General features: G+C 38.6%; 1 protein-coding gene across 3 annotated transcripts in view; it reads left to right on the top strand.

The window, feature by feature from the left end:
* SOX6 (SRY-box transcription factor 6) overlaps positions 1–25,050 on the top strand; it is a 765,792-nt gene that overhangs the window by 36,142 nt on the left and 704,600 nt on the right. Inside the window, exon 1 of one of the 3 annotated variants that reach the window (XM_020904527.2) lies at positions 13,934–14,016. The exons of the other annotated variants lie outside the window; for them this stretch is intronic. The gene's annotated coding sequence lies outside the window, so the exon portion shown is untranslated. Of the gene's footprint in view, positions 1–13,933; positions 14,017–25,050 lie in introns of those variants that run through there. 3 annotated transcript variants of the gene reach the window in all.

The raw sequence follows: 25,050 nt of genomic DNA, 5'->3' as shown, positions 1-25,050 counted from the left end.
CATAGACATATATATGTCCCCTCCCTCTTGAACCTCCCTCCTACCTCCCATCCAATCCCATCCCTCTAGGTTGTCACAGACATCAGGTTTGAGTTCCCTAAGTCATATGGCAAATTTCCACTGGCTATCTATTTTACATATGGTCATGTAATTAATATATGTTTCAATGCTACTCTCTCTATTCATCCCACCCTCTTCTTCCTGCACTGTGTTCACAGTCTGTTCCCTATGTCTGCATCTCCATTGCTGCCCTGCAGTTAGATTCATCAGTACCATCTTTCTAGATTCCACATATATGTGTTAATGGAGGTATGTCTTTTTTATAAGCATGATGAATGATTATGATGCAGACATGGTCTGCAGTTACATTTGAAAAACATTGCCTTAAATATATGTATTGACTCATGGTAAGTTGATGCTTTACTTTTTTCTGTAGTAAATGGTTAGAAATTTTCTACAGGTTGATAAAAGATACTTGAATTTTAGGTTCTGGGTAGAATCATCAGAATCATTCTTTTTTTTTTTTTTCTTAAACTTTTAATTTTGTATTGGGGTATAGTGGATTAACAAACAATGTTGTAACAGTTTCAGGTGAACAACAAAGGGACTCAGCCACACATATATACATGTATCCATTCTCCCCCCAAACTCTGCTCCTGTTCAGACTGCCACATAACTTTGAGCAGAGTTGCATGTGCTATACAGTAAGTCCTTGTTAGTTATCTGTTTTAAAATAGCAGTGTGTATATGCCCATCTCAAACTCCCTAAGTATTCCTTCCCTCCATCTTCCCCGCACCCCAACAGCAACCATAAGCTTGTTCTCAAAGTCTCTAAGTCTCTTTCCATCTTGTAATTAAGTTCATTTGTATTATTTCTTTTTAGATTCCCCATGTAAGAGATGTCATATCATGTTTCTTTTTCTCTATCTGACTTAGTTCACTCAGTATGACACTCTTTAGGTCCATCCATATTGCTGCAAATGGCATTATTTCATTCTTTTTAAAGGCTGAGTAATATTTCATTGTATATATGTACCACATCTTCTTTATCCGTTTCTCTGTGGATGGACATTTAGATTGCTTCCATGTCTTGGCTATTGTAAGCAGTGCTACAGTGAATATTGTGTTGAATGTATATTTTCAGACCATGTTTTTTTCTGGATAAATGCCCAGGAGTGGGATGGCAGGGTCATATGGTAGCTCTATTTTTAGTTTTTTAAGGAACCTCCATAATAGCTGTATACCAATTTACATTCCCACCAATGGTGTAGGAAGGTTCCCTTCTCTCCACACTCTCTGCAGCAATTATTGTTTGTGGATTTTTTTTATGATAGCCATTCTTTCTATTCATTAGAAATACTGATGCTGGAGCTCCAATACTTTGGCCACCTATTGCAAAGAGCTGACTCATTGGAAAAGACCTTGATGTTCAGAAAGATTGAAGGCAATTGAAGGTGGCAGAAGATGAGATGGTTAGATATCATCACTGAGTCAATGGACATGAATTTGAGCACACTCTGAGAGATAGTGTAGGACAGAGGAGCCTGGTGTGCTTCAGTACACGGGGTCACAAAGAGTCAGACATGACTTAGTAACTGGACAACAACAATTCTGGCTGGTATGAGGTAATATTTCATTGTAGTTTTGATTTGCATTTTTCTAATAATTAGCAATGTTGAACATCTTCTCATGTGCCTATTGGCCATCTGTATGTCTTCTTTGGAGAAATTTAGGTCTTCTGCCCATTTTTTTAGTGTGGGTCATTTGCTTTGATGCTGTTAAATGTCATGAGCTATTTGTAAGTTTTGGAGACTAATCCCTTATTGGGCTTCCCTGGTAGCTCAGAAGGTAAAGCATCTTCCTATAGTGCAGGAGACCCGGGTTTGATCCCTGAGTCAGGAAGATCCCCTGGAGAAGGAAATGGCAACCCACTCCAGTACTCTTGCCTGGAAAATCCCATGGACCAAGGAGCCTGGTAGGCTACAGTCCATGGGGTCGCAAAGAGTCAAACATGACTTCGTAACTGAACAACCACAACAATTCTGGCTGGTATGGGGTAATATTTTATTGTAGTTTTGATTTGCATTTTGGTCACATCATTTCCAAATATTTTCTCCCAGTCTGTGAGTTGTCTTTTTGTTTGTTTATTGTTTTCTTTGCTGTGCAAGAGCTTTGTAGTTTAAGTAGGTCCAACTTATTTTTGTTTTTATTTCCATTATTCTGGGAGACAAGACTGAAAAAGATATTGCTGCAATTTATATCAGAGAGTATTCTGCCTATGTTTTTCTCTAGTTTTATACTGTTCAGTCTCACATTTAGGTCTTTAATCCATTTGAGCTTAATTTTGTATATGGATAAAGAATGACCTAATTTTATTTTTTTTTACATGTAGTGTCAAGTTTTTCCAACACCATTTATTGAAGTGACTGTCTTTCCAACATTATGTGGACTTGCCTCCTTTGTCATAGATTAATTGTCCATAGGTGCATAAGTTTATTTTTGAGTTTTCTACTCTGTTCCATTAATCTTTATTTCTATTTTATGTCAGTATATTACTGACTATACTGTTTTGATGGCTGTGGCTTTGTAGTATAGTCTGAAGTCAGGAAACTTGACTCCTCCAGCTCCATTTTTCTTTCTCAAGATTGCTTTGGCTATTTGGGGTCCTTTTGTGACTCCATACAAATGCTAAGATTTTTTTTTGTTCTAGTTCAGTGGAAAGTGCTATTGGTGATTTGATAGGAATTGCATTGAGTCTGTAGATTGCCTTGGGCTGTATAGTCATTTTGACAATATTGATTCTTCCAATCCATGAACATGGTGTGTCTTTCCATCTGTTTATGCCTTCTTCAATTTTTTCATGAGCATTTTATAGTTTTCAGAGTACAGGTCTTTGTCTCTTTAGATAGATTTATTCCTAGGTGTTTCATTCTTTTTGATGTGATGGTAAATGGAATTGTTTTTGAATTTTTCTTTCTGCTCTTTCATTATCTGTATATGGAAATGCAACAGATTTCTGTGTATTAAGTTTGTAACCTGCAACTTTATCAAATTTATTGATGAGTTCTAGTATTTTTCTCATAGCAGCTTTAGGATCTTCTATGAATGTTCTTGCCTGGAGAATCCCAGGGATGGGGTCGCACAGAGTTGGACACGACTGTAGTGACTTAGCAGCAGCAGCAGCAGCATGTATAGTATCAGGGCTTCCCAGGTGGTACTAGTGATAAAGAACCTGCCTGCCAGTGCAGGGAAATATAAGAGACGTAGGTTCAGTCCCTGGGTCAGGAAGATCCCCTGGAGGAGGGCATGGCAACCCACTCCAGTATTCTTGCCTGGATAATCCCATGGACAGAGGAGCTTGGTGGGGTACAGTCCATATGGTTACAAAGAGTTGAACATGACTGAAGTGACGTAGCACATGTTCCCTCTGCCTACTTTCTGGAGAATTTTTATCATAAATCAACTCTGAATTTTGTCAAATGCTTTTCTGTTCTATTGAGATGACCATATGGTTTTTATTCTTCAGTTTGTTAATATGGTGTATCACATTGATTGATTTGTGTATTTTGAAGAATTCTTGCATCCGTGGGATAAATCCCACTTTGATCATGGTGTATGATCAGTCCTTTTAATGTGTTGATTGATTTGGTTTGCTAGTATTTTGTTGAGGACTTTTGCATCTATGTTCATCAGTGATATTGACCAGTAATTTTCTTTTTTTGTGGTATCTTTGTCTGGTTTTGGCAGAAACATTCTTGAAAGTTTGCTTTCTCTTTTGTCCTAGAACTCTTAGGACATAGTATGCTTTTATTTCCTTCAGCTCCCTGAAGTGTTGATATTAAGAATCAGAAGTATTTACTGTCCTGTCCCAAATTAGTCCAAGTGATTCTTCAGTCAGAGAAATACAAATAACAGTTTACTCACTTTGCTTTCAAAATATTACTTCTTTGTGTACTATGTTGATATTAGGGTGCTATCTAAATTTGTGGGATTGTTGTGATGCACACACTTTTTTGAATATCTGTCAGAAAGGTGGTGTGCTGACTGTTTCCCTTCCCAACATGTGTGATTTTGCCTTCTTCATTCTCCAAATGCAGTATATATATATAGAGAGAAATGTCTATGAGATTAAAAGATGCTCACTCCTTGGAAGGAAAGTTATGACCAACCTAGACAGCATATTAAAAAACAGAGACATTACTTTGCCAACAAAGGTCCATCTCGTCAAGGCTATGGTTTTTCCAGTGGTCATGTATGGATGTGAGAGTTGGGCTTTATTATAAAGAAAGCTTAGCACTGAAGAATTGATGCTTTTGAACTGTGGTGTTGGAGAAGACTCTTGAGAGTCCCTTGGGCTGAAAGGAGATCCAACCAGTCCATCCTAAACTATATCAGTCCTGAGTGTTCATTGGAAGGACTGATGCTGAAGCTGAAACTCCAATACTTTAGCCACATGAAGTGAAGAACTGACTCACTGGAAAAGACCCTGATGCTGGGAAAGATTGAAGGCAGGAGGAGAAGGGTATGACAGAGGATGAGATGGTTGGATTGCATCACCGACTCAATGGAGATAAGTCTGAGTAGACTCTGAGCGTTGGTGATGGACAGGGAGGCCTGGTGTGCTGTGGTCCATGGGGTCACAAGAGTTGGACATGACTGAGTGGCTGAACTGAACTGATAAAGATACATATCCAGCCTTTTTTATATCTGCTTCTTTTATAAAATTTATTTTTTAATTAAAGCATAATTGCTTCAGAGAATTTTGTTGTTTTCTGTCAAACCTCCACATGAATCAGCCATGGATATACATATATCCCCTCCCTTTAGAACCTCCCTCCCATCTCCCTCCCCTTCCCACCCCTCTAGGTTGATATAGAGCCCCTGTTTGAGTTTCCTGAGTCATAGAGCAAATTCCTGTTGGCTATCTATTTTACATATGGTAATGTAAGTTTCCAAGCTACTCTTTCCATACATCTCACCCTCTCCTCCCCTCTCCCCATGTCCATAAGTCTATTCTCTATGTTTGTTTCTCTATTGCTGCCCTATAAATAAATTCCTCAGTACCATTTTTCTAGATCCCATATATATGCATTAGAATATGATATTTCTCTTTCTCTTTCTGACTTACTTCACTCTGTTTAATAGGTTCTAGGTTCATCCACCTCATTAGAATTGACTCACATGTGTTCCTTTGTATGGCTGAGTAATATCTCATGTGGTGGTGGTTTAGTTGCTAAGTTGTGTCCAACTCTTGTGACCCCATGGACTGTGGCCTGCCAAGCTCCTCTGTCTATGGAATCCTCCAGGCAAGAGTACTGGAGTGGGTTGCCATTTCCTTCTCCAGGGGATCCTTCCAACATAGAGATTGAACCTGGGTCTCCTGCATTACAGAGTCTTTACCGACTGAGCTCCGAGGGTGTATATGTACCACAACTTCTTTATCCATTCATCTGTTGATGTACATCTAGGTTGCTTCCATGTTCTAGCTATTGTAAATAGTGCTCCAATGAACAATGGGATACATGTGTCTTTTTCAATATTAGTTTCCTCAGAGTATATGCCTAGGAGTGGGATTGCTGGATCATATGGTGGTTTTATTCCTAGTTTTTTAAGGAGTCTCTATCCCATCTTCCACAGTGGCTATATCAGTTTACATTCCTAACAACAGTGCAAGAGCATTCCCTTTTCTCCACACCCTCTCCAGCATTTATTGTCTGTAGACTTTTTGATGATGGCCATTCTGACCAGTGTGAGATGATATCTCGTTGTAGTTTTGATTTGCATTTCTCTAATAGTGAGCGATGTTGAGCATCTTTTCATGTGTTTGTTAGCCATCTGTATGTCTTCTTTGGAGAAATGCCTGTTTAGGTCTTTTCCCCACCTTTTGATTGGGTTGGTTGTTTTTCTGGCATTGAGTTGTATGAGCTGCTTGAATATTTTGGAGTGTAATCCTTTATCAGTTGTTTCATTTGTATTATTTCCTCCCATTCTGAGGGCTGTCTTTTCACCTTGCTTATAGTTTACTTTGCTGTGCAAAAAAAAAAAAAAAAGTTTAATCAGGACCCACTTGTTTACTTTTGTTTTTATTTCTGTTACTCTAGGAGGTGGGTCATAGAGGATCTTGCTTTGATTTATGTCATCATGTTCTGTCTATGTTTTTCTCTAGGAGCTTTATAATTTCTCGTCTTACATTTAGGTCTTTAATCCATTTTGAGTTTATCTTTGTGTATGGTGTTAGGAAGTGTTCTAATTTCATTCTTTTACATGTAGATGTCCAGTTTTCCCAGCACCACTTATTGAAGAGGCTATCTTTGCCCCATTGTATATTCTTGCCTCTTTTGTCAAAAATAAGGTAGCCATAGGTGCATGGTTTCATTCTGGGCTTTCTATCTTGTTCCATTGGTCTTTATTTCTGTTTTTGTGCAGTACCATACTGTCGTGATGACTGTAGCTCTGTAGTATAACCTGAAGTCAGGAAGGCTGATTCCTCCAGCTCCATTCTTCTTTCACAAGACTGCTTTGGCTATCCAGGGTCTTTTGTGTTTCCATGTGAACTGTGAAATTTTTTTGTTTTAGTTCTGTGAAAAATGCCATTGGTAATTCGATAGGGATCACACTGAATCTGTAGATTGCATTTCTTAGTATAGTCATTTTCACAAAATTGATTCTTCCTACCTAGGAACATGGAATATCTCTCCATCTGTTTATGTTGTCTTTTATTTCTTTCATTAGTGTCTTATAATCTTCTGTGTATAGTTCTTTTGTCTCCTTAGGTAAATTTATTCCTAGATATCTAATTCTTTTTGTTGCAATGGTGAATGGGATTGATTCCTTAGTTTCTGTTTCTGAGTTTTCATTGTTAGTATATAGAAATACAAACTTTTACAAAATTAAAAGTTTTTTTTTTTTTAAAATAATGGTTCTGATTTTTCTACTCAAAACCTAAAGATTCAAATATCTTTTATTCTGTGTATTGATTTTGTCATATCCAGCTTTTAACAGCAATACTTTGAGAGACTGGGAAATGAGGGAAAGAAATTGGGGCTTTTGTCTTTTATTTTGTATTTTTCCATACTGTTTTTTTAAAAACCTAAATAAATGTCAATTTTAAGAACTTGTTACTTCCTTTTCATCTACACTAAGTAAATATAATAGTAATAGTAGCTACCATTTATCAAGTACTTCACCTCTAACAGTCCCTCCACATCATTTTACTTATTATTCATAAGAATTCTGCAAGATTGGTATTAACATTCCCATTTTACTTAGCAAACAGAGATTCAGAGATTTGGGTATGTTTATAAAACATCCCTAAAGGCATGCTACTATTAAGTGGCAGAGCTCAGAACTAAATCCAGGTGTCTCTTACCCAAGTCCACTCTTTTTATGTCTACATATGAAGGTTTTATTTACCCTAATCCCTTTGGATGGCAGGAAAGCTGTGTGAGTGGCAATGTTTACAGTTCTCCAGGAATCTTTTAGTAATTAAGACCAATGACTAAGAATAAAATAATTAGTGAAAATGCAGAGTAGGGGCTAGAGGAAGGCTGCAATGACTGCCTCTATGAAGAGGCAAAATAAAATTCCATCAAATGTCCTATGACTGGAGTAAGTTAGTCTGGTTATTTGGTTGCTGGATATTTATTATCACTTTGTACAGATTTTTCATCAGGCCTTAGGGATTGACTATATTATTCACTGTGGCTCTGCCATGAAACAGTTCCTCTCAGAGTAAAAGGTTTTAATGAAATGATTACTTTCAGAGATGTTGGCAGGGTTAAGAAACTAATAAGAAATGCTGAGGCTCCCAGAAACCAGCAACGAGAGGTTACCATTAACATCATCAGGCCTGAAGGTACAAAAAGATGGAACAGTATTATTGGAGCCCAGAACCCTAGAGGAGGGTCTGCTAGGCAGAAGCCATTGTTTGGTATTTAGTCACTACTATTAATAGAATTGAGGATCTATAGCAGGATGAGAATGGAGAAGAAATACTTGGATTTTCTTTTCTTTCTTCCTGCCCATCTCCTACTGGTGCTTTTTACTAACCAAATAATAAATAGAAACCATCTGACAAAGAGTCCATGCAACACAGTCTGTGATTTCAGCCAAACAGGGCTTCAAGTGGAAAATGGGTCCATGGTGGGGCAGGGAAAATGGAGAATAAGCAGTACATCCCATTATCACTTTGCCATTGTTTCCAGGTTAAAGACAAAATTCTTACAGTGGCCTACAATGTCCTACACTGTTGATCCTGGATGATCAATTCAGTGTCTTTTCATTCGCTCCACACCAATTTTACTTGCAGCTTATTGGTCCTTTGTTTTTGCCATGTATCTATCTGCCACAAATGCCTTTTCACATGCTTACCCTTTTCTGAGACACTTCCTTCACTTTCCTCCCCATCCACCTAATTAGTGCTTATATATCTTTTCAGATCTTAATTCAAAAGTTTCTTCTTTTAGGAAGCTCTCCCTGACTTTCCTGACCAGACCAAATTCCTTTTTAAAATAAATTTCTTTAGCTAAGTGTACCTTTTCTTGATGCCATGCATTATAATTTACATTTATTACATTTGTTTGATTGCATGATTAATGGATTTCCTCATGCTAGACCAAAAACAACATGAAGGAAGTGAGTCTGATATTTGCTTACCAGTATATTCCTAGTGTCCATATAAGGTTTGACACTCAGTAGGTACTTAATAAATACTTGTTGAAAGAACACATCAAACTAAAAATGAATAAACGTCTTCAAAAGGTGCACATTCTCTTTGACAAAGACAGTGTGTTAGTCTCTCAGTCATGTCCAACTCTTTTTTTTTTTTCATTTATTTTTCTTAGTTGGAGGCTAATTACTTTGCAACATTGCAGTGGTTTTTGTCATACATTGAAATGAATTAGCCATGGATTTACATGTATTCCCCATCCCGGTCCCCCCTCCCACCTCCCTCTCCACCCGATCCCTCTGGGTCTTCCCAGTGCACCAGGCCCGAGCACTTGTCTCATGCACCCAACCTGGGATGGTGATCTGTTTCACCCTAGATAATATACATGTTTCGATGCTATTCTCTTGAAACATCCCACCCTCGCCTTCTCCCACAGAGTCCACAAGTCTGTTCTATACATCTGAGTCTCTTTTTCTGTTTTGCATATAGGGTTATCGTTACCATCTTTCTAAATTCCATATATATGTGTTACTATACTGTAATGGTCTTTATCTTTCTGGCTTACTTCGCTCTGTATAATGGGCTCCAGTTTCATCCATCTCATTAGAATTGATTAAAATGAATTCTTTTTAATGGCTGAGTAATATTCCATGGTGTATATGTACCACAGCTTCCTCATCCATTCGTCTGCTGATGGGCATCTAGGTTGCTTCCATGTCCTGGCTATTATAAACAGTGCTACGATGAACACTGGGGTGCACGTGTCTCTTTCAGATCTGGTTTCCTCAGTGTGTATGCCCAGAAGTGGGATTGCTGGGTCATATGGCAGTTCTATTTCCAGCTTTTTAAGAAATTTCCACACTGTTTTCCATAGTGGCTGTACTAATTTGCATTCCCACCAACAGTGTAAGAGAGTTCCCTTTTCTCCACACCCTCTCCAGCATTTATTGCTTGTAGACTTTTGGATAGCAGCCATCCTGACTGGCGTATAATGGTACCTCATTGTGGTTTTGATTTGCATTTCTCTGATAATGAGTGATGTTGAGCATCTTTTCATGTGTTTGTTAGCCATCTGTATGTCTTCCTTGGAGAAATGTCTGTTGAGTTCTTTGGCCCATTTTTTGATTGGGTCATTTATTTTTCTGGAGTTGAGCTGGAGGAGTTGCTTGTATATTTTTGAGATTAATCCTTTGTTGCTTCGTTTGCTATTATTTTCTCCCAATCTGAGGGCTGTCTTTTCACCTTGCTTATAGTTTCCTTTGTTGTGCAAAAACTTTTAAGTTTCATTAGGTCCCATTTGTTTATTTTTGCTTTGTTTCTAATATTCTGGGATGTGGGTCATAGAGGATCCTGCTGTGATTTATGTCGGAGAGTGTTTTGCCTATGTTCTCCTCTAGGAGTTTTATAGTTTCTGGTCTTACATTTAGATCTTTAATCCATTTTGAGTTTATTTTTGTGTATGGTGTTAGAAAGTATTCAAGTTTCATTCTTTTACAGGTGGTTGACCAGTTTTCCGAGCACCACTTGTTAAGAGGTTGTCTTTTTTCCATTGTATATCCTTGCCTCCCTTGTCGAAGATAAGGTGACCATAGGTTTGTGGATTTATCTCTGGGCTTTCTATTCTGTTCCATTGATCTATATTTCTGTCTTTGTGTCAGTACCATACTATCTTGATGACTGTGGCTTTGTAGTGTAGTCTGAAGTCAGGCAGGTTGATTCCTCCAGTTCCATTCTTCTTTCTCAGGATTACTTTGGCTATTCGAGGTTTTTTGTATTTCCATACAAATTGTGAAATTATTTGTTCTAGTTCTGTGAAAAATACCGTTGGTAGTTTGATAGGGATTGCATTGAATCTATAGATTGCTTTGGGTAGTATAGCCATTTTGACAGTATTGATTCTTCCAATCCATGAACACGGTATATTTCTCCATCTGTTTGTGTCCTCTTTGATTTCTTTCATCAGTGTTTTATAGTTTTCTATGTATAGGTCTTTTGTTTCTTTAGGTAGATATACTCCTAAGTATTTTATTCTTTTTGTTGCAATGGTGAATGGTATTGTTTCCTTAATTTCTCTTTCTGTTTTCTCATTGTTAGTATATAGGAATGCAAGAGATTTCTGTGTGTTAATTTTATATCCTGCAACTTTACTGTATTCGTTGATTAGCTCTAGTAATTTTCTGGTAGAGTCTTTAGGGTTTTCTATGTAGAGGATCATGTCATCTGCAAACAGAGAGAGTTTCGCTTCTTCTTTTCCTATCTGGATTCCTTTTACTTCTTTTTCTGCCCTGATTGCCATCGCCAACACTTCCAAAACTATGTTGAATAGTAGTGGTGAGAGTGGGCACCCTTGTCTTGTTCGTGATTTCAGGGGAAATGCTTTCAATTTTTCACCATTGAGGGTGATGCTTGCTGTGGGTTTGTCATATATAGCTTTTATTATGTTGAGGTATGTTCCTTCTATTCCTGCTTTCTGGAGAGTTTTAATCATAAATGGAAGTTGAATTTTGTCAAAGGCTTTTTCTGCATCTATTGAGATAATCATATGGTTTTTATCTTTCAATTTGTTAATGTGGTGTATTACATTGATTGATTTGCGGATATTAAAGAATCCTTGCCTTCCTGGGATAAAGCCCACTTGGTCATGGTGTATGATTTTTTTAATATGTTGTTGGATTCTGTTTGCTAGAATTTTGTTAAGGATTTTTACATCTATGTTCATCAGTGATATTGGCCTGTAGTTTTATTTTTTTGTGGCATCTTTGTCTGGTTTTGGAATTAGGGTGATGGTGGCCTCATAGAATGAGTTTGGAAGTTTACCTTCTTCTGCAATTTTCTGGAAGAGTTTGAGTAAGATAGGTGTGAGCTCTTCTCTAAATTTTTGGTATAATTCAGCTATGAAGCCATCTGGTCCTGGGCTTTTGTTTGCTGGAAGATTTCTGATTACAGTTTCGATTTCCTTGCTTGTGATGCGTTTGTTAAGATCTTCTATTTCTTCCTGGTTCAGTTTTGTAAAGTTATACTTCTCTAAGAACTTGTCCATTTCTTCCAAGTTGTCCATTTTATTGGCATAGAGCTGCTGGTAGTAGTCTCTTATGATCCTTTGTATTTCAGTGCTGTCTGTTGTGATCTCTCCATTTTCGTTTCTAATTTTGTTAATTTGATTCTTCTCCCTTTGTTTCTTAATGAGTCTTGCTAATGGTTTGTCAATTTTGTTTATTTTTTCAAAAAACCAGCTTTTAGCTTTGTTGATTTTTGCTATGGTCTCTTTAGTTTCTTTTGCGTTTATTTCTGCCCTAATTTTTAAGATTTCTTTACTTCTACTAACCCTGGGGTTCTTCATTTCTTCCTTCTCTAGTAGTCATGTCCAACTCTTTGCGACCCCATGGACTATGTCTGCCAGGCTCCTCTGTCCATGGAATTCTTCAGGCAAGAATACTGGAGTGAGTTGCCATTCCCTTCTCCAGGGGATCTTCCCAACCCAGGGATAGAACCCAGGTCTCCTGCATTGCAGGCAGGTTCTTTACCATCTGAGCCACCAGGGAAGCTTTGACAAAGATAATATGTGCATAAATAAAACAATATAAAGCAAATACAGAGCAGCAAGTAAAGCTGTTAAGGCAAGATTTCATAAAGATTCCACAAAGGTCCTGTGGTGTTTATATGTGTCTCATTGTCAAGTCCCTTGTTTGCAATCATACATAAATGTCTCATGCTGCAATGTATATCTAACAGAGCATCTAGCACTTATACACAGTAGACATTCATGAAATATTTAATAAATGTAGACAAATTATAAATGATAGAGTAGGCTTTAAATTAGTGTGTTTAAGAATTGTCCGAGCATGATCACTTGTTAAAAATATAGGCTTCACTTTAGATAGATTGATTTCAGTAGAACTTGAATAAAGCCTGAAAATCTGGATTCTAAATAAGCACCCCAAGGAATTCTGGTGCAGGTGATTTGAGGATTACATTTTGAGAAATATTAGACCATAATCTCCTTGGTGGCAGCATGATGTTCTGATTAAACATGGGTATGGGAGTCACAGATTCCTGGGCTTGAATCTTGGCACTTACAGTACTAGCTGGACTGAAGTGACTTAGCAGCAGCAGCAGCAGCAAACCCTCTAGATCTCTCTTTCTCTCTTTTTTTTTCTGCTGAAGTAGGTCATAATATCTACTTTCTAAGAATATTGTGTAGATTAGATGAGAAAATATATGTGAAACATTTACTGTAGTAGCTGTTATATAATCCTTAGTAAGTGGTAGAACTGGTTTTTGATAGTCAACATTTAGCCTGGTGCCTAGAACATAATTGATGCTCAGTGAATGTTTGATAAGTAAATGAAATATAGTTATAAGATTATCATATTTATAACTAGAATGGTCATTTGGAATTGTCGATTCCAATATTCTCATTTTACATATTAGGAAATTCAAGCTCACAGAGGTTAGATGACTCATCCAAGGTTACATATCTAATGATCTAATTAGTGGCAGAACTGAGACCAGAACTAAAGGGTGAAAGAAAGATCTGGTTATCACCATTTATTTAACCACCATTTGTAGCTAGTGTTAGATTTTAAATAGACTGACATGTTTTTCTGTTTGTAATCAATGATGCCTTCCCAAATGTTCCTTTCTTAAACCATTGAAACAACAAACAGTAACTCAGTAAGTAAAACTAAATGACTATGTAGTTGTTGTTTGATTATATTTCTTTCTTTTCTTTTAAATTGAAGTACAGTTGATTTATAATGTTTCAGGTTAGTTTCAGGTGTACATCACAGGGATTCAGTTTTATACATACACACACACACACACACACACACATATGTACATACACACACACATTCTTTTTCAGATTCTTTTCCCTTATGGATTATTTCAAAATATTGAGTATACTTCCCTGTGCTATGCAATAGGTCCTTGCCAGTTTTCTATTTTATGTATAGTAGTGTGTATATGTTAATCCCAAATTCCTAATTTATCCCTACCCTTTTCCCACTTTGAAAACCATATTCTTGTTTCCTATGTCTGTGTGTCTATTCTGTTTTGTAAATAAGTTCATTTGTATCATTTTGTTAAGATTCCACCAATAAGTGCTATCATATGATGTCTGTCTTTGTCTTGCTTTCTTCACTTAGTATGATAATATCTAGGTTCATCCAGATTATATTTTTTTCTAAACATCACCTCTGAGACTATAGTGTTTCCCAAATAGAATTCAGACATCACATGTATTCTTAGAACAGTAGAACCACAAGGTATTTGAAGAATCTATCTCTTGCCTTTGGACAATAATGGTCTAATATTTCCTGTTTCTGAAGCTCCTACTTAACCAATAGGTAAATTAAAATGCATAGTGATTATTTTGGGATTGAGAATATTTCATATTTTCATGTATTCCACTCAGTTGTTCTGCATTTTATTCTACTATATTTATTTTATTTATTTATTTTTTACTATATATATTTTAAACTTACATTCTAGATTTACTTAGCTTCTCTATTTAGAAGGCTTGTTAAATTACTAGGTCTTAAGAATTAAAGAAAATTTTGCTTACTTTTGTGTTATATGGAATTTAATCTCCATGTCTAGATTTGATAAACATAAAATGTAAACAGATTCACAGACATGGAGAACAGATTTGTGGTTGTCAAGGAGGAGGGGGGTTGAAGGAGGGGTGGATGGGGAGTTTGGGGTTTGTAGATGCAAACTATTATATATAGAATGAATGGAAAACAAGGTCCTACTGTTGGCACAGGGAACTATGTTCAATGTCTTGGGATATACTATTAATGGAAAAGAATATAAAAATGTATATATACATATATTGATTCAGTTTTATATATATATACAAAACTGAATCATTTTGCTGTACAACAGAAATTAACATTGTAAATCAACTGGACTGAAGAAGAAAAGGTGATAAGTATAAAATAATGCAGAATTTACCTTTATTCTACCTGTTTTAATACAGAAATGCATGGGATCGGTGGAAATGATATCTATTGTTGCAAGTTTTTTTTTTCTTATCCCTGATGCAATCCTTAGGGAATAAAATTTTGAAGAGCATATTCCTTTGGTGAATTACATATAAAGATATGGGTTCTTTTGGGGGAGCTATATTACTTTAAAGTGGTAGGTACACTTAAGCAGGTGCTATATTTGGTAGGTTTATCCGTGCCATTCTTTCTTACTACTTGTCAATTATATAAGACAACATAAATAATAATAAGACTTTTGAAGTTTTAAATATATAATGATGACATTATGTAAAGATTTAAAATTTTGTTGTAAATAGTACCTCTTTACTTTGCTGAGGTAAGGAAGTATTTTACTTTTAGAGGATTGGCAGGCATTTTATTTTTCCCACAGTACAGAAACCATGGCCTTAAACACTAAATCCTAACTTCTAAAGTTTGGCAAAAGTGAGCTGAAAGAGATTTTTGGCAATAGATTAATAGTTTTCATTGGGCGGACTCATCTGCTGTGTTAAGAAGACATTATATGCATACTTACTTCTGTCAAAAACGAGTTAGGTGCTTGGTCTGGGAAAAAATTAAAAGTAATGTTCAATTAAGATAATTACTTTTCTAGTATAGAAAGTTTCATGAACTTATTTTTCAGGACCAAAAAAGCAACCTAAAACAAATACTGAACTTGATGCCATGGACTTGAACTAAATAATATTTGAGTTGGAAGAAAATGTCAGGTATCTACAACTGAATTGTTAATATTTTTGTCCTATGTAGACAGTACTTCTGCACTACTCTCAGAACGTGAACTTAGAATTTTTTTTCTTGATTCTTTATTGATGGGGAAATTTACAGATACACTGATAGTAGTTCATCTGCTTTAATGTTGTGAACCTGATATTTACAATTGGGATACAATTTTATTTATTTATTTTTAAAATATGTATTGATTTATTTTTCGCTATGGTGGGTCTTCATTGCTGCGTGGGCTTTTCTCTAGTTGCAGCAAGCAGGGACTGCTTTCTAATTGAAGTGTGTAGGCTTCTCACTGCCATGGCTTCTCTTGTTGCAGAGCAGCGACTCTAGGCTGCATGGGCTCCAGCAGTTGTGGCACCTGGGCACAGTAGTTGTGGCTCCTGGGCTCTAGAGCACAGGATCAAGCCTGTGGCACACAGGCTTAGTTACTCCTTGGAACGTGGGATTCTCCTTGGATCAGGAGATTTGAAACTGTGTCTCCCACATTGGCAGGTGGATTCTCTACCACAGAGCCACCAGGCAAGCCCAGGGGATACAATTTTAGAATAAAGATAATTTTTATTATATTTAAGTATACCTGATTAAGGAACGCCTGGTTGATTCTGGCTGTAAGGGATTCAGTTCAGTTCAGTCGCTCAGTCGTGTCCGACTCTTGGTGACCCCATGAATTGCAGCACGCCAGGCCTCTCTGTCCATCACCAGCTCCCGGAGTTTACTCAAACTCATGCCCATCGAGTCGGTGATGCCATCCAGCCATCTCATCCAAGTATAAAAAGATAAATGGGATTGTGTGGGTTACATTGAAAGTTAAAGCTTCTGTGTATAAAAAAACAAAAACAAAAACTCAAAAGATAAAGGTCGAGAGAGTGGTGGCCAAGATGGTAGAATAAAAACGCCCTGAGCTCACCATCTCTCATGAACATACCAAGATCACGACTACCTGTAGAACCATCACCAATAAAAAAAGTTTGGGACCTACCAGAAAAGATATTCTACAGTTAAAAATATAAACAAGAAACCACAAAACTGGTCGGAGGGGTGGACTCGCAATATAATCAAATCCCATACTCCCTAGATGGGCAACCCACAAACTGGAGAATAATTATATTGTAGAGGTTCTACAGGAATGAGGTTTATGGACTCCACATTAGGCTCCCCAGCTTAGGGATCTGATCCTGGGAAGACAATGCCCAGAGCACTGGATTCTGAAAGCCAATGGGGCTTAATTACAGGAACCCCACAGAACTGGGAAAAATAGAGACTTCACTAGTAAGGAGTGTACAGAAAATCTCTTGTGCACCTGGATACAGGGCAAAAGCAGAAGCCTGGGCCAGACCTACCTGCTGGGGCTTCCCTGGTAGCTTAGATGGTAAAGAATCTGCCTGCAATGTGGGAGACCTGGGTTTGATACCTGGGTGGGGAAGATCCCCTGGAGAAGGGAATGGCAACTCACTCCAGTATTCTTGCTGGTGAATTCCATGGGCTGAAGAGCTTGGCAGGCTAGAGTCCATGGGGTCACAAAGAGTTGGACACTACTGAGAGATTAACACTTTCTTTCACTTTCCTAGAGAAGTGGGGAGCACCCTAGAGACATAGACACTGCTGATAGACATATTGGGGAACACTGTTGGCAGCTGATATCTTGGTTTATTAGCCCCAAGCACGATCTGGCCCCACCCAACAACACGCAACTGATAATGATGGGACACCTCAGACCAAACAAAAACCTGGGGAGTGACATGGCCCCACTCATCAGCAGGCAGGCTTCCTAAACACTAAAGAGTCTGCAGCTTCCTCTGGGCTAACCCCTAGACATGGCCCAGCCCATCATAGGGGCAAGACACAGCTCCACTCACAAGTAGACAGGCCTTGGCCCCTCCCATTGGGAAACCAGACCAAACCTCTAGGTCTACCTCACCCACCAGAAAGAGACACAAAAGGCAAGAAAACTATGATTCTGCAATGCAGGCCAGATCCTAACCTGGGATCAGCTGGGCCCTGACTTGGTCCACTAGCAGGCCAACACAAACTTTGGGACACTCTCGACCCCATACTCGAGTGTGTCAGAAGTTGACATCCCACCTCCTCCAATAATCTGAAACAAGCTCTGGTATCCTTGGGCCCTGAAGTCATATTCCAGGAACCAGCTCTGCCTGCCAGTAGATGGACACTAACCCCAGGATTGGCTTCATCTGCTACTGGGTGAGCAAAAGTCCACCCTTTGGTAATTTTGGGACTGTGACTCTGCCCACTGGTGAGCCAGCATTAGTCCCAGGTGCCACCTAGGATGCTGCAACCAGCCAGCTCATGACCAGACCCCTCTAAACAGCAGCCAGCTGCATGCACACAGGCAAGTCCTGGCAACTAACCAGATCAGGGACCTACCAGACCATGCAAATAAACTTCCACAACAGAAGGACACATGCAACTCTCTTAGGGTGAACTCCTAGAGCATATAACTTGGGTGATGATAGGAGAGTGCACTATTGGGATGCATAGGATACGTCTTACAGAGGGCCACTTTTCCAAGGTTGAGAAATGTAACTAACCTTCCACATACATAGAAATAGACTAACAATTTGGACAAAATGAGGTGACAGAGGAATATGTTTCAGAAGAAGGAACAAGATAAACCCAGAAAAACAAAGTGAAGTAGAGATAAGAAATTTACTTAATAAAGAGTTCAGAGTAATGATTGTAAAGATGATCAAAGAACTCAGCAGGAGAATGGATCACAGAGTGAGGAGTTAGAACTTTTTAGCAAAGAGCTAGAAAATATAAAGAACAACCAAACAGAGATAAAAAATACAATAACTGAAATGAAAAATACACTGGGAGGAATCTATACTAGACTAAATGATTCAGAAGGATGAATCAGTGAGTTAGAAGACGGGGTAGTGGAAATCACTGCCACTGTACAGAAAAAAGAATGAAGAGAAATGAGGACAGTTTAAGAGACCTCTGGGGCAATATCAAGTGTACTAAGATCTGCATTATAAGGGCCCCAGAAAGTGAGGAGAGAGAGAACAGGCCTGAGAGAATATTTAAAGAGATAATAGCTGAAAACTTTTCCTAACATGGGAAAGGACATAGTCACCCCAGTCTAGGAAGTGCAAAATGTCCCATATAGGAATTAACCCAAAAGGAATATACCAAGACACATTGTAATCTAAATGAAAAAAATTAAGGATAAAGAGAGAATACTAAAAGCAACAAGGGAAAAGCAATACATAACATACAAGGGAACTCCCATAAAATTATCACCTGATTTTTTTCAGGGAAAACTCTGCAGACAAGAAGGAATTGGCATGATATATTTAAAATTATGAAAGGGAAAAGCCTACAACCAACAATACTCCAAGATGGCAGAGTAGAGGACGTGTGCTCATCTTCTCCTGAGAGAACTCCAAAGTTGCAACTCACTGCTGAACAACCATCAACAGGAGAATGTTGGATCCCACCAAAAAAGATACCCCACATCCAAGGGCAAAGGAGAAGCCCCAACAGGATGGTAGGAGGAGCAAAATCGCAATTAGAATCAAAACCTCATACCCACTAGAGACCCTCAGATGGCTCAAAAAAACCTTGTGCACACCAGGACCCAGACACTCCACAGAGGCTGAGCCAGACCTGAATTTGAGTGAGTGTCTTCTGTGGATGCCAGCAGCGTCCTGCTGCTGCAGCAGGAGCTCTGGCTGCAGCAGACCTGGGAGGCACACCTTATGGTGTAAGTCTTCTTGGAGGAAGTCACCATTAGCCCCACCATAGAGTCACTGAGCAAATGACCCACAGACTGGAGAACACTTCTATCAAAGAAGTTTTCGCACTATTACAAAAGTTCTAGGACCCACAACAGATTTCCTAAACTGGGGATCTGGCAAAGGGACTGAGAACCCCCTGGGAATTTGACTTTGGAGGCCAGTGGGATTTGATTACAGACCTTCCTCAGGCCTGGGAAAATAGACTCTTTGAGAGCATGAAAACACCTTGTGTGCACTAGAACCAAGGAGAAAGGAGCAATGACCCCACAAGAGACTGAGCCAGACTTGCCTGTGACTGCCCCGGAGTCTCTGGAGGAGGCATGGGTTGACAGTTACCTGCTGCGTAATCAGGGGCACTGAAAACAACAATGCTGGCATAAGTTCTTTTGAAGGGTGTTGCCAATACTGCCATTACCCTATCATAGTTTGGCCTCAAGCCCAGGGAGGGATCAAAGCCCTGTCCAATAACAAAATTGTATTAAAGATTTACTGAGCATGGCCCCACCCATCAGAAAAAGACCTGGATTCCCCCACAGCTACTCCCTCTCATAAGGGAGCTTCCATAAGGCTTTTAACCTTGTCCATAAGAGGGCAGACAGAATGAAAACCACAATCACAGAAAACTAACCAAACTGATCACATGGACTACAGCCTTATCTAATTCAATATGAGCCATACCATGTAGGGCCACCCAATATGTACGGGTCATGGTGGAAAGTTCTGACAAAATGTGGTCCAACAGAGAAGGGAATGGCAAACCACTTCAGTATTCTTGCCTTGAGAACCCCATGAACAGTATGAAAAGGCAAAAATATAGGACACTGAAAGATGAACTCCCCAGGTCAGTTGGTGCCTAATATACTACTGGAGAAGAGTGGAGAAATAGCTCCAGAAAGAATGAAGAGGCTGAGCCAAAGTGAAAACAACACCCAGCTGTGGATGTGACTGGTAATGGAAGTCATCTCGGATGCTGTAAAGAACAATATTGCATAGGAACCTGGAATGTTAGGTCCATGAATCAGAGTAAATTGGAAGTGGTCAAATAGGAGATGGCAAGAGTGAACATTGACATTTCAGGAATCAGTGAACTAAAATGGACTGGGATGGGAGAGTTTAATTCTGATGACCATTATATTATCTACTCCTGTGGGCAAGAATCCCTTAGAAGAAATGGAGTAGTCCTCATAGTCAACAAAAGAGTCTGAAATGCAGTCCTTGGATACAGTCTCAAAAATGACAGAATGATCTCTATTTGTTTCCAAGGCAAACCATTCAATATCACACTAATCCAAGTCTATGTCCCAACCAGAAATGCCGAAGAAGCTGACGTTGAATGGTTCAATGAAAACATACAAGACCTTCTAAAACTAACCCCCCAAAAAAGATGTCCTTTTCATTATAGGGGACTGGAATGCAAAAGTAGGAAGTCAAGAGATACCTGAAGTGACAGGAAAGCTTGGCCTTGGAGTGCAAAATGAAGCAGGGCAAAGGCTAATACAGTTTTGCCAAGAGAACGCATTGGTTATAGCAAACACCCTCTTCTAACAACACAAGAGAAGACTCTACACATGGACATTACCATATGGTCAATACCAAAATCAGATTGATTATATTCTTTGAAGCCAAAGATAGAGAAGCTCTATTCAGTCAGGAAAAATAAGACTGGGGGCTGACTTTGGCTCAGATAATGAACTCCTTATTGCAAAATTCAGACTTAAATTGAAGAAAGTAGGGAAAACCATTCAGGTATGACCTAAATAAAATCCCTTATGATTGTACAGTGAAAGTGATAAACAGATTAAAGGGATTAGATATGATAGAGTGCCTGCAGATGGAGGTTTTTGACATTGTACAGGAGGCAGTGATCAAAACCATCCCTGAGAAAAAGAAATCCAAAAAGGCAAAATGTTTGTATGAGGAGGCTTTACAAATAGCTGAGAAAAGAAGAGAAACTAAAGGGAAAGGAGAAAAGGAAATACATATCCATCTGAATGCAGAGTTCCAAAGAATGGCAAGGAGAGATAAGAAAGCCTTCCTCAGTGATCAATGCAAAGAGATAGAAGGAAAAAAAAAAAAAAATAGAATGGGAAAGACTAGAGATGTCTTCAAGAAAATCAGGGATACCAAGGGAATATTTCATGCAAATATGGGCACAATAAAGGACAGAAATTGTATGGACATTATAGATGCAGAAGATATTCAGAGGAGGTGGCAAGAATACACAGAGGAACTATACAAAAAATATCTTAATGACCCAGATAACCATGATGGTGTGATCACTCACCTGGAGCCAGACATCCTGGAGTGAGAAGTGAAGTGGGCCTTAAGAGGCATCACTACAAACAAAGCTAGTGGAGGTGATGGAATTCCAGTTGAGCTATTTCAAATCCTAAAAGGTGATGCTGTGAAAGTGCTGCACTCAATATGCCAGCAAATTTGAAAAACTCAGCAGTGGCCACAGGACCGGAAAAGGTCAGTTTTCATTCTCAAAGAAAGGCAATGCCAAAGAATGTTCAAACAACCACACAATTTCACTCATCGCATACACTAGCAAAGTAATGCTCAAAATTCTCCAAGCCAGGCTTCAATAGTACGTGAAGCGTGAACTTCCAGATGTCAAGCTGGATTTAGAAAAGGCAGAGGAGCCAGAGATCAAATTGTCAACATCCATTGGATCGTTGAAAAAGCAAGAAAGTTCCAGAAAAACATCTACTTCTGCTTTATTGACTATGCCAAAGCCTTTGACTGTGTAGATTGTGAAAAACTGTGGAAAATTCTTAAAGAGATGGGAATAGTAACCACCTAATCTGCCTCCTGAGAAACCTGTTTGCAGGTCAAGAAGCAACAGTGCTTCTGTTGCTTCCAAGAGTTCCACTTTTGGAACTGGACGCGGAACAACAGACTGGTTCCAAATTGTGAATGGAGTACGTCAAGGCTGTATATTGTCACCCGACTTATCTAACTTATATGCAGAGTACATCATGTTAAATGCCAGGCTGGATGAAGCACAAACTGGAATCAAGATTGCTGGAGGAATATCAATAACCTCCGATATGCAGATGACACCACCCTTATGGAAGAAAATGAAGAAGAACTAAAGAGTCTCTTGACGAAAGTGAAAGAGGAGAGTTTAAAAGCTGGCTTAAAACACAACATTCAGAAAATTAAGAGCATGGCATCCGGTCCCATCATTTCATAGCAAGTAGATGGGGAAACAGTGAGAGACTTCATTTTTTGGGGGCTCCAATATCACTGCAGATGGTGACTGCAGCCATGAAATTAAAAGACTCTTGCTCCTTGGAAGAAAAGCTATGACCAACGTAGACAGCATATTAAAAAGCAAAGACATTACTTTGCCAACAAAGGTCCGTCTAGTCAAAGTTATGGTTTTCCAGTAGTCATGTATGGATATGAGAGTTGGACCATAAAAGAAAGTTGAGCGCTGAAGAATTGACGCCTTTGAACCGTGGTGTTGGAGAAGACTCTTGAGAGACCCTTGGACTGCAAGGAAATCAAACTTGTCAATCATAAAAGAAATCAGTCCTGAATATTCATTGGAAGAACTGATGCCAAAACTGAAACTCTAATACGTTGGCCACGTGATGTAAAGAACTGACTCACTGGAAAAGACCCTGATGCTGGGCAAGATTGAAGGTTGGAGGAGAAGGGGACGACAAAGGATGAGATGGTTGGATGGCATCGCCAACTCGATGGCATGAGTTTGACCAAGCTCCGGGAGTTGGTGATGGACAGGGAAGCCTGGCGTGCTGCAGTCCATGGGGTCACAAAGAGTTGGACATGAGTGAACGACTGAACTGACTGAACTGAACTGAACTGAACATATTTTCATGTGCCTCTTGGATCTCTATATGTCTTCTTTGGAGAAATGTCTATTTAGACCTTGTGCCCATTTTTTTGATTGGGTTGTTGTTTTGATTATGAGCTACATGAGCTGATTTGAGTTGTTTTAAATTCATTGAGAATTCTCTTCTGGTCAAGAATATGGTCTATCTTAGTAAACATACCCTGTGCACTTAAAAACAATGTGCATTCTGCTGTTATTAGGTACATTGTTCTACAAACATCAGTTAGGACAAGTTGGCTGATAAATTGTTCAAGACTTTCACATCCTTCCTGAATTCCTATCTACTTGTTCTATCAATTATTGAGAGGATATTGTTGACTATCCAACTCTAATTATGAATTTATATACTGACTTTCAGTTCCATTTATTTTTTCTTTGCATATTTTGTAGCTATTATCAGGTGCATGAACAGTTAAGATCATTATGTCTTCTTGATGAATTGACCCTCTTTATCCTTAGTAATGGGCTTCACTAGTAATATTCTTTGCTGTGAAATCTACCTTGTCTTGTATTAATACATCAATTCCAGATTTCTTTTGACTCCATTAGCATTGTTTATTTTTCCAAAAAATTTAACTTATTAAGGTGAGTTTCCTGTAAGCAATATATAGTTGTGTCTTACCTTTGTATCCAATCTGACAAGCTCTGCCTTTTAGTTGCAGTACTTAAGAAATTTATATATATATCCATTCACCTACTAAAATATATCTTGGTTGCCTCAAAGTTCTGGCAATTATGAAAGGTGCTATAAACATCCATGTACAGGTTTTTTGTGGACATCGGTTTTCAATTCCTTTGGGTAAATACCAAGGAGTGTGATTGCAGGCCTGAATGGTAAGAATATGGTTAGTTATGTAAGAAAGTGTCTTCCAGATTGGTTATACTGTTTTGCATTCCGAGCAGCAATGATTGAGAGTTCCTTTTGTTCCACATCCTCACCAGCATTTGGTATTGTCAGGTTTTTAGATTTTGGCCAGTATAATAGGCATGTAGTGGTCTCTCATTATTCTTCTATTTGCATTTCCCTGGTGACATGTGATGTTGAACATCTTTTCATATGTTTATTTATTATTGTATATCTTTGAAGACATGTCTATTAAAGTCCTTGGCCCATTTTAAAATTAAATTATTTGTTTTTTTATTGGTGAGTTTTAAGAGTCCCTTGTATACTTTTGATAAAAATTCTTTACCAAATATCATTTACAAATATATATATATGTGTGTGTGTGTGTGTGTGTGTGTGTGTGTGTGTGTGTGTGTGTGTGTATGTAGTTCCTCTCGGCCACTGCCCCTGACCTCTGGCATGTGGTAGCTCTTCTCTGCCACTGTGTCTCTTGAGAAACCTGTATGCAGGTCAGGAAGCAACAGTTAGAACTGGACACGGACCAACAGATTGGTTCCAAATAGGAAAAGGAGTACGTCAAGGCTGTATATTGTCACACTGCTTATTTAACTTATGTGCAGAGTACATCATAAGAAACGCTGGGCTGGGAGAAGCACAAGCTGGAATCAAGATTGCTGGGAGAGATATCAATAACCTCAGATATGCAGATGACACCACCCTTATGGCAGAAAGTGAAGAGGAGCTAAAAAGCTTCTTGATAAAAGTGAAAGAGGAGAGTGAAAAAGTTGGCTTAAAGCTCAACATTCAGAAAACTAAGATCATGGCATCTGGTCCCATCACTTCATAGGAAATAGATGGGGAGACAGTGGAAATCAGTGTCAGACTTTATTTTTTTGGGCTCCAAAATCACAGCAGAGGGTGACTGCAGCCATGAAATTAAAAGATGCTTACTCCTTGGAAGGAAAGTTATGACCAACCTAGATAGCATATTAAAAAGCAGAGACATTACTTTGCCAACAAATGTCCGTCTGGTCAAGGCTATGGTTTTTCCAGTGGTCATGTATGGATGTGAGAGTTGGACTGTGAAGAAAGCTGAGCACTGAAAAATTGATGCTTTTGAACAGTGGTGTTGGAGAAGACTCTTGAGAGTCCCTTGGACTGCAAGGAGATCCAAA

This window comes from Odocoileus virginianus, chromosome 10 (genome assembly GCF_023699985.2).
Source record: "Odocoileus virginianus isolate 20LAN1187 ecotype Illinois chromosome 10, Ovbor_1.2, whole genome shotgun sequence".
Classification (NCBI taxonomy): domain Eukaryota; kingdom Metazoa; phylum Chordata; class Mammalia; order Artiodactyla; family Cervidae; genus Odocoileus; species Odocoileus virginianus.
This window is presented reverse-complemented; position numbering and strand designations above follow the sequence as displayed.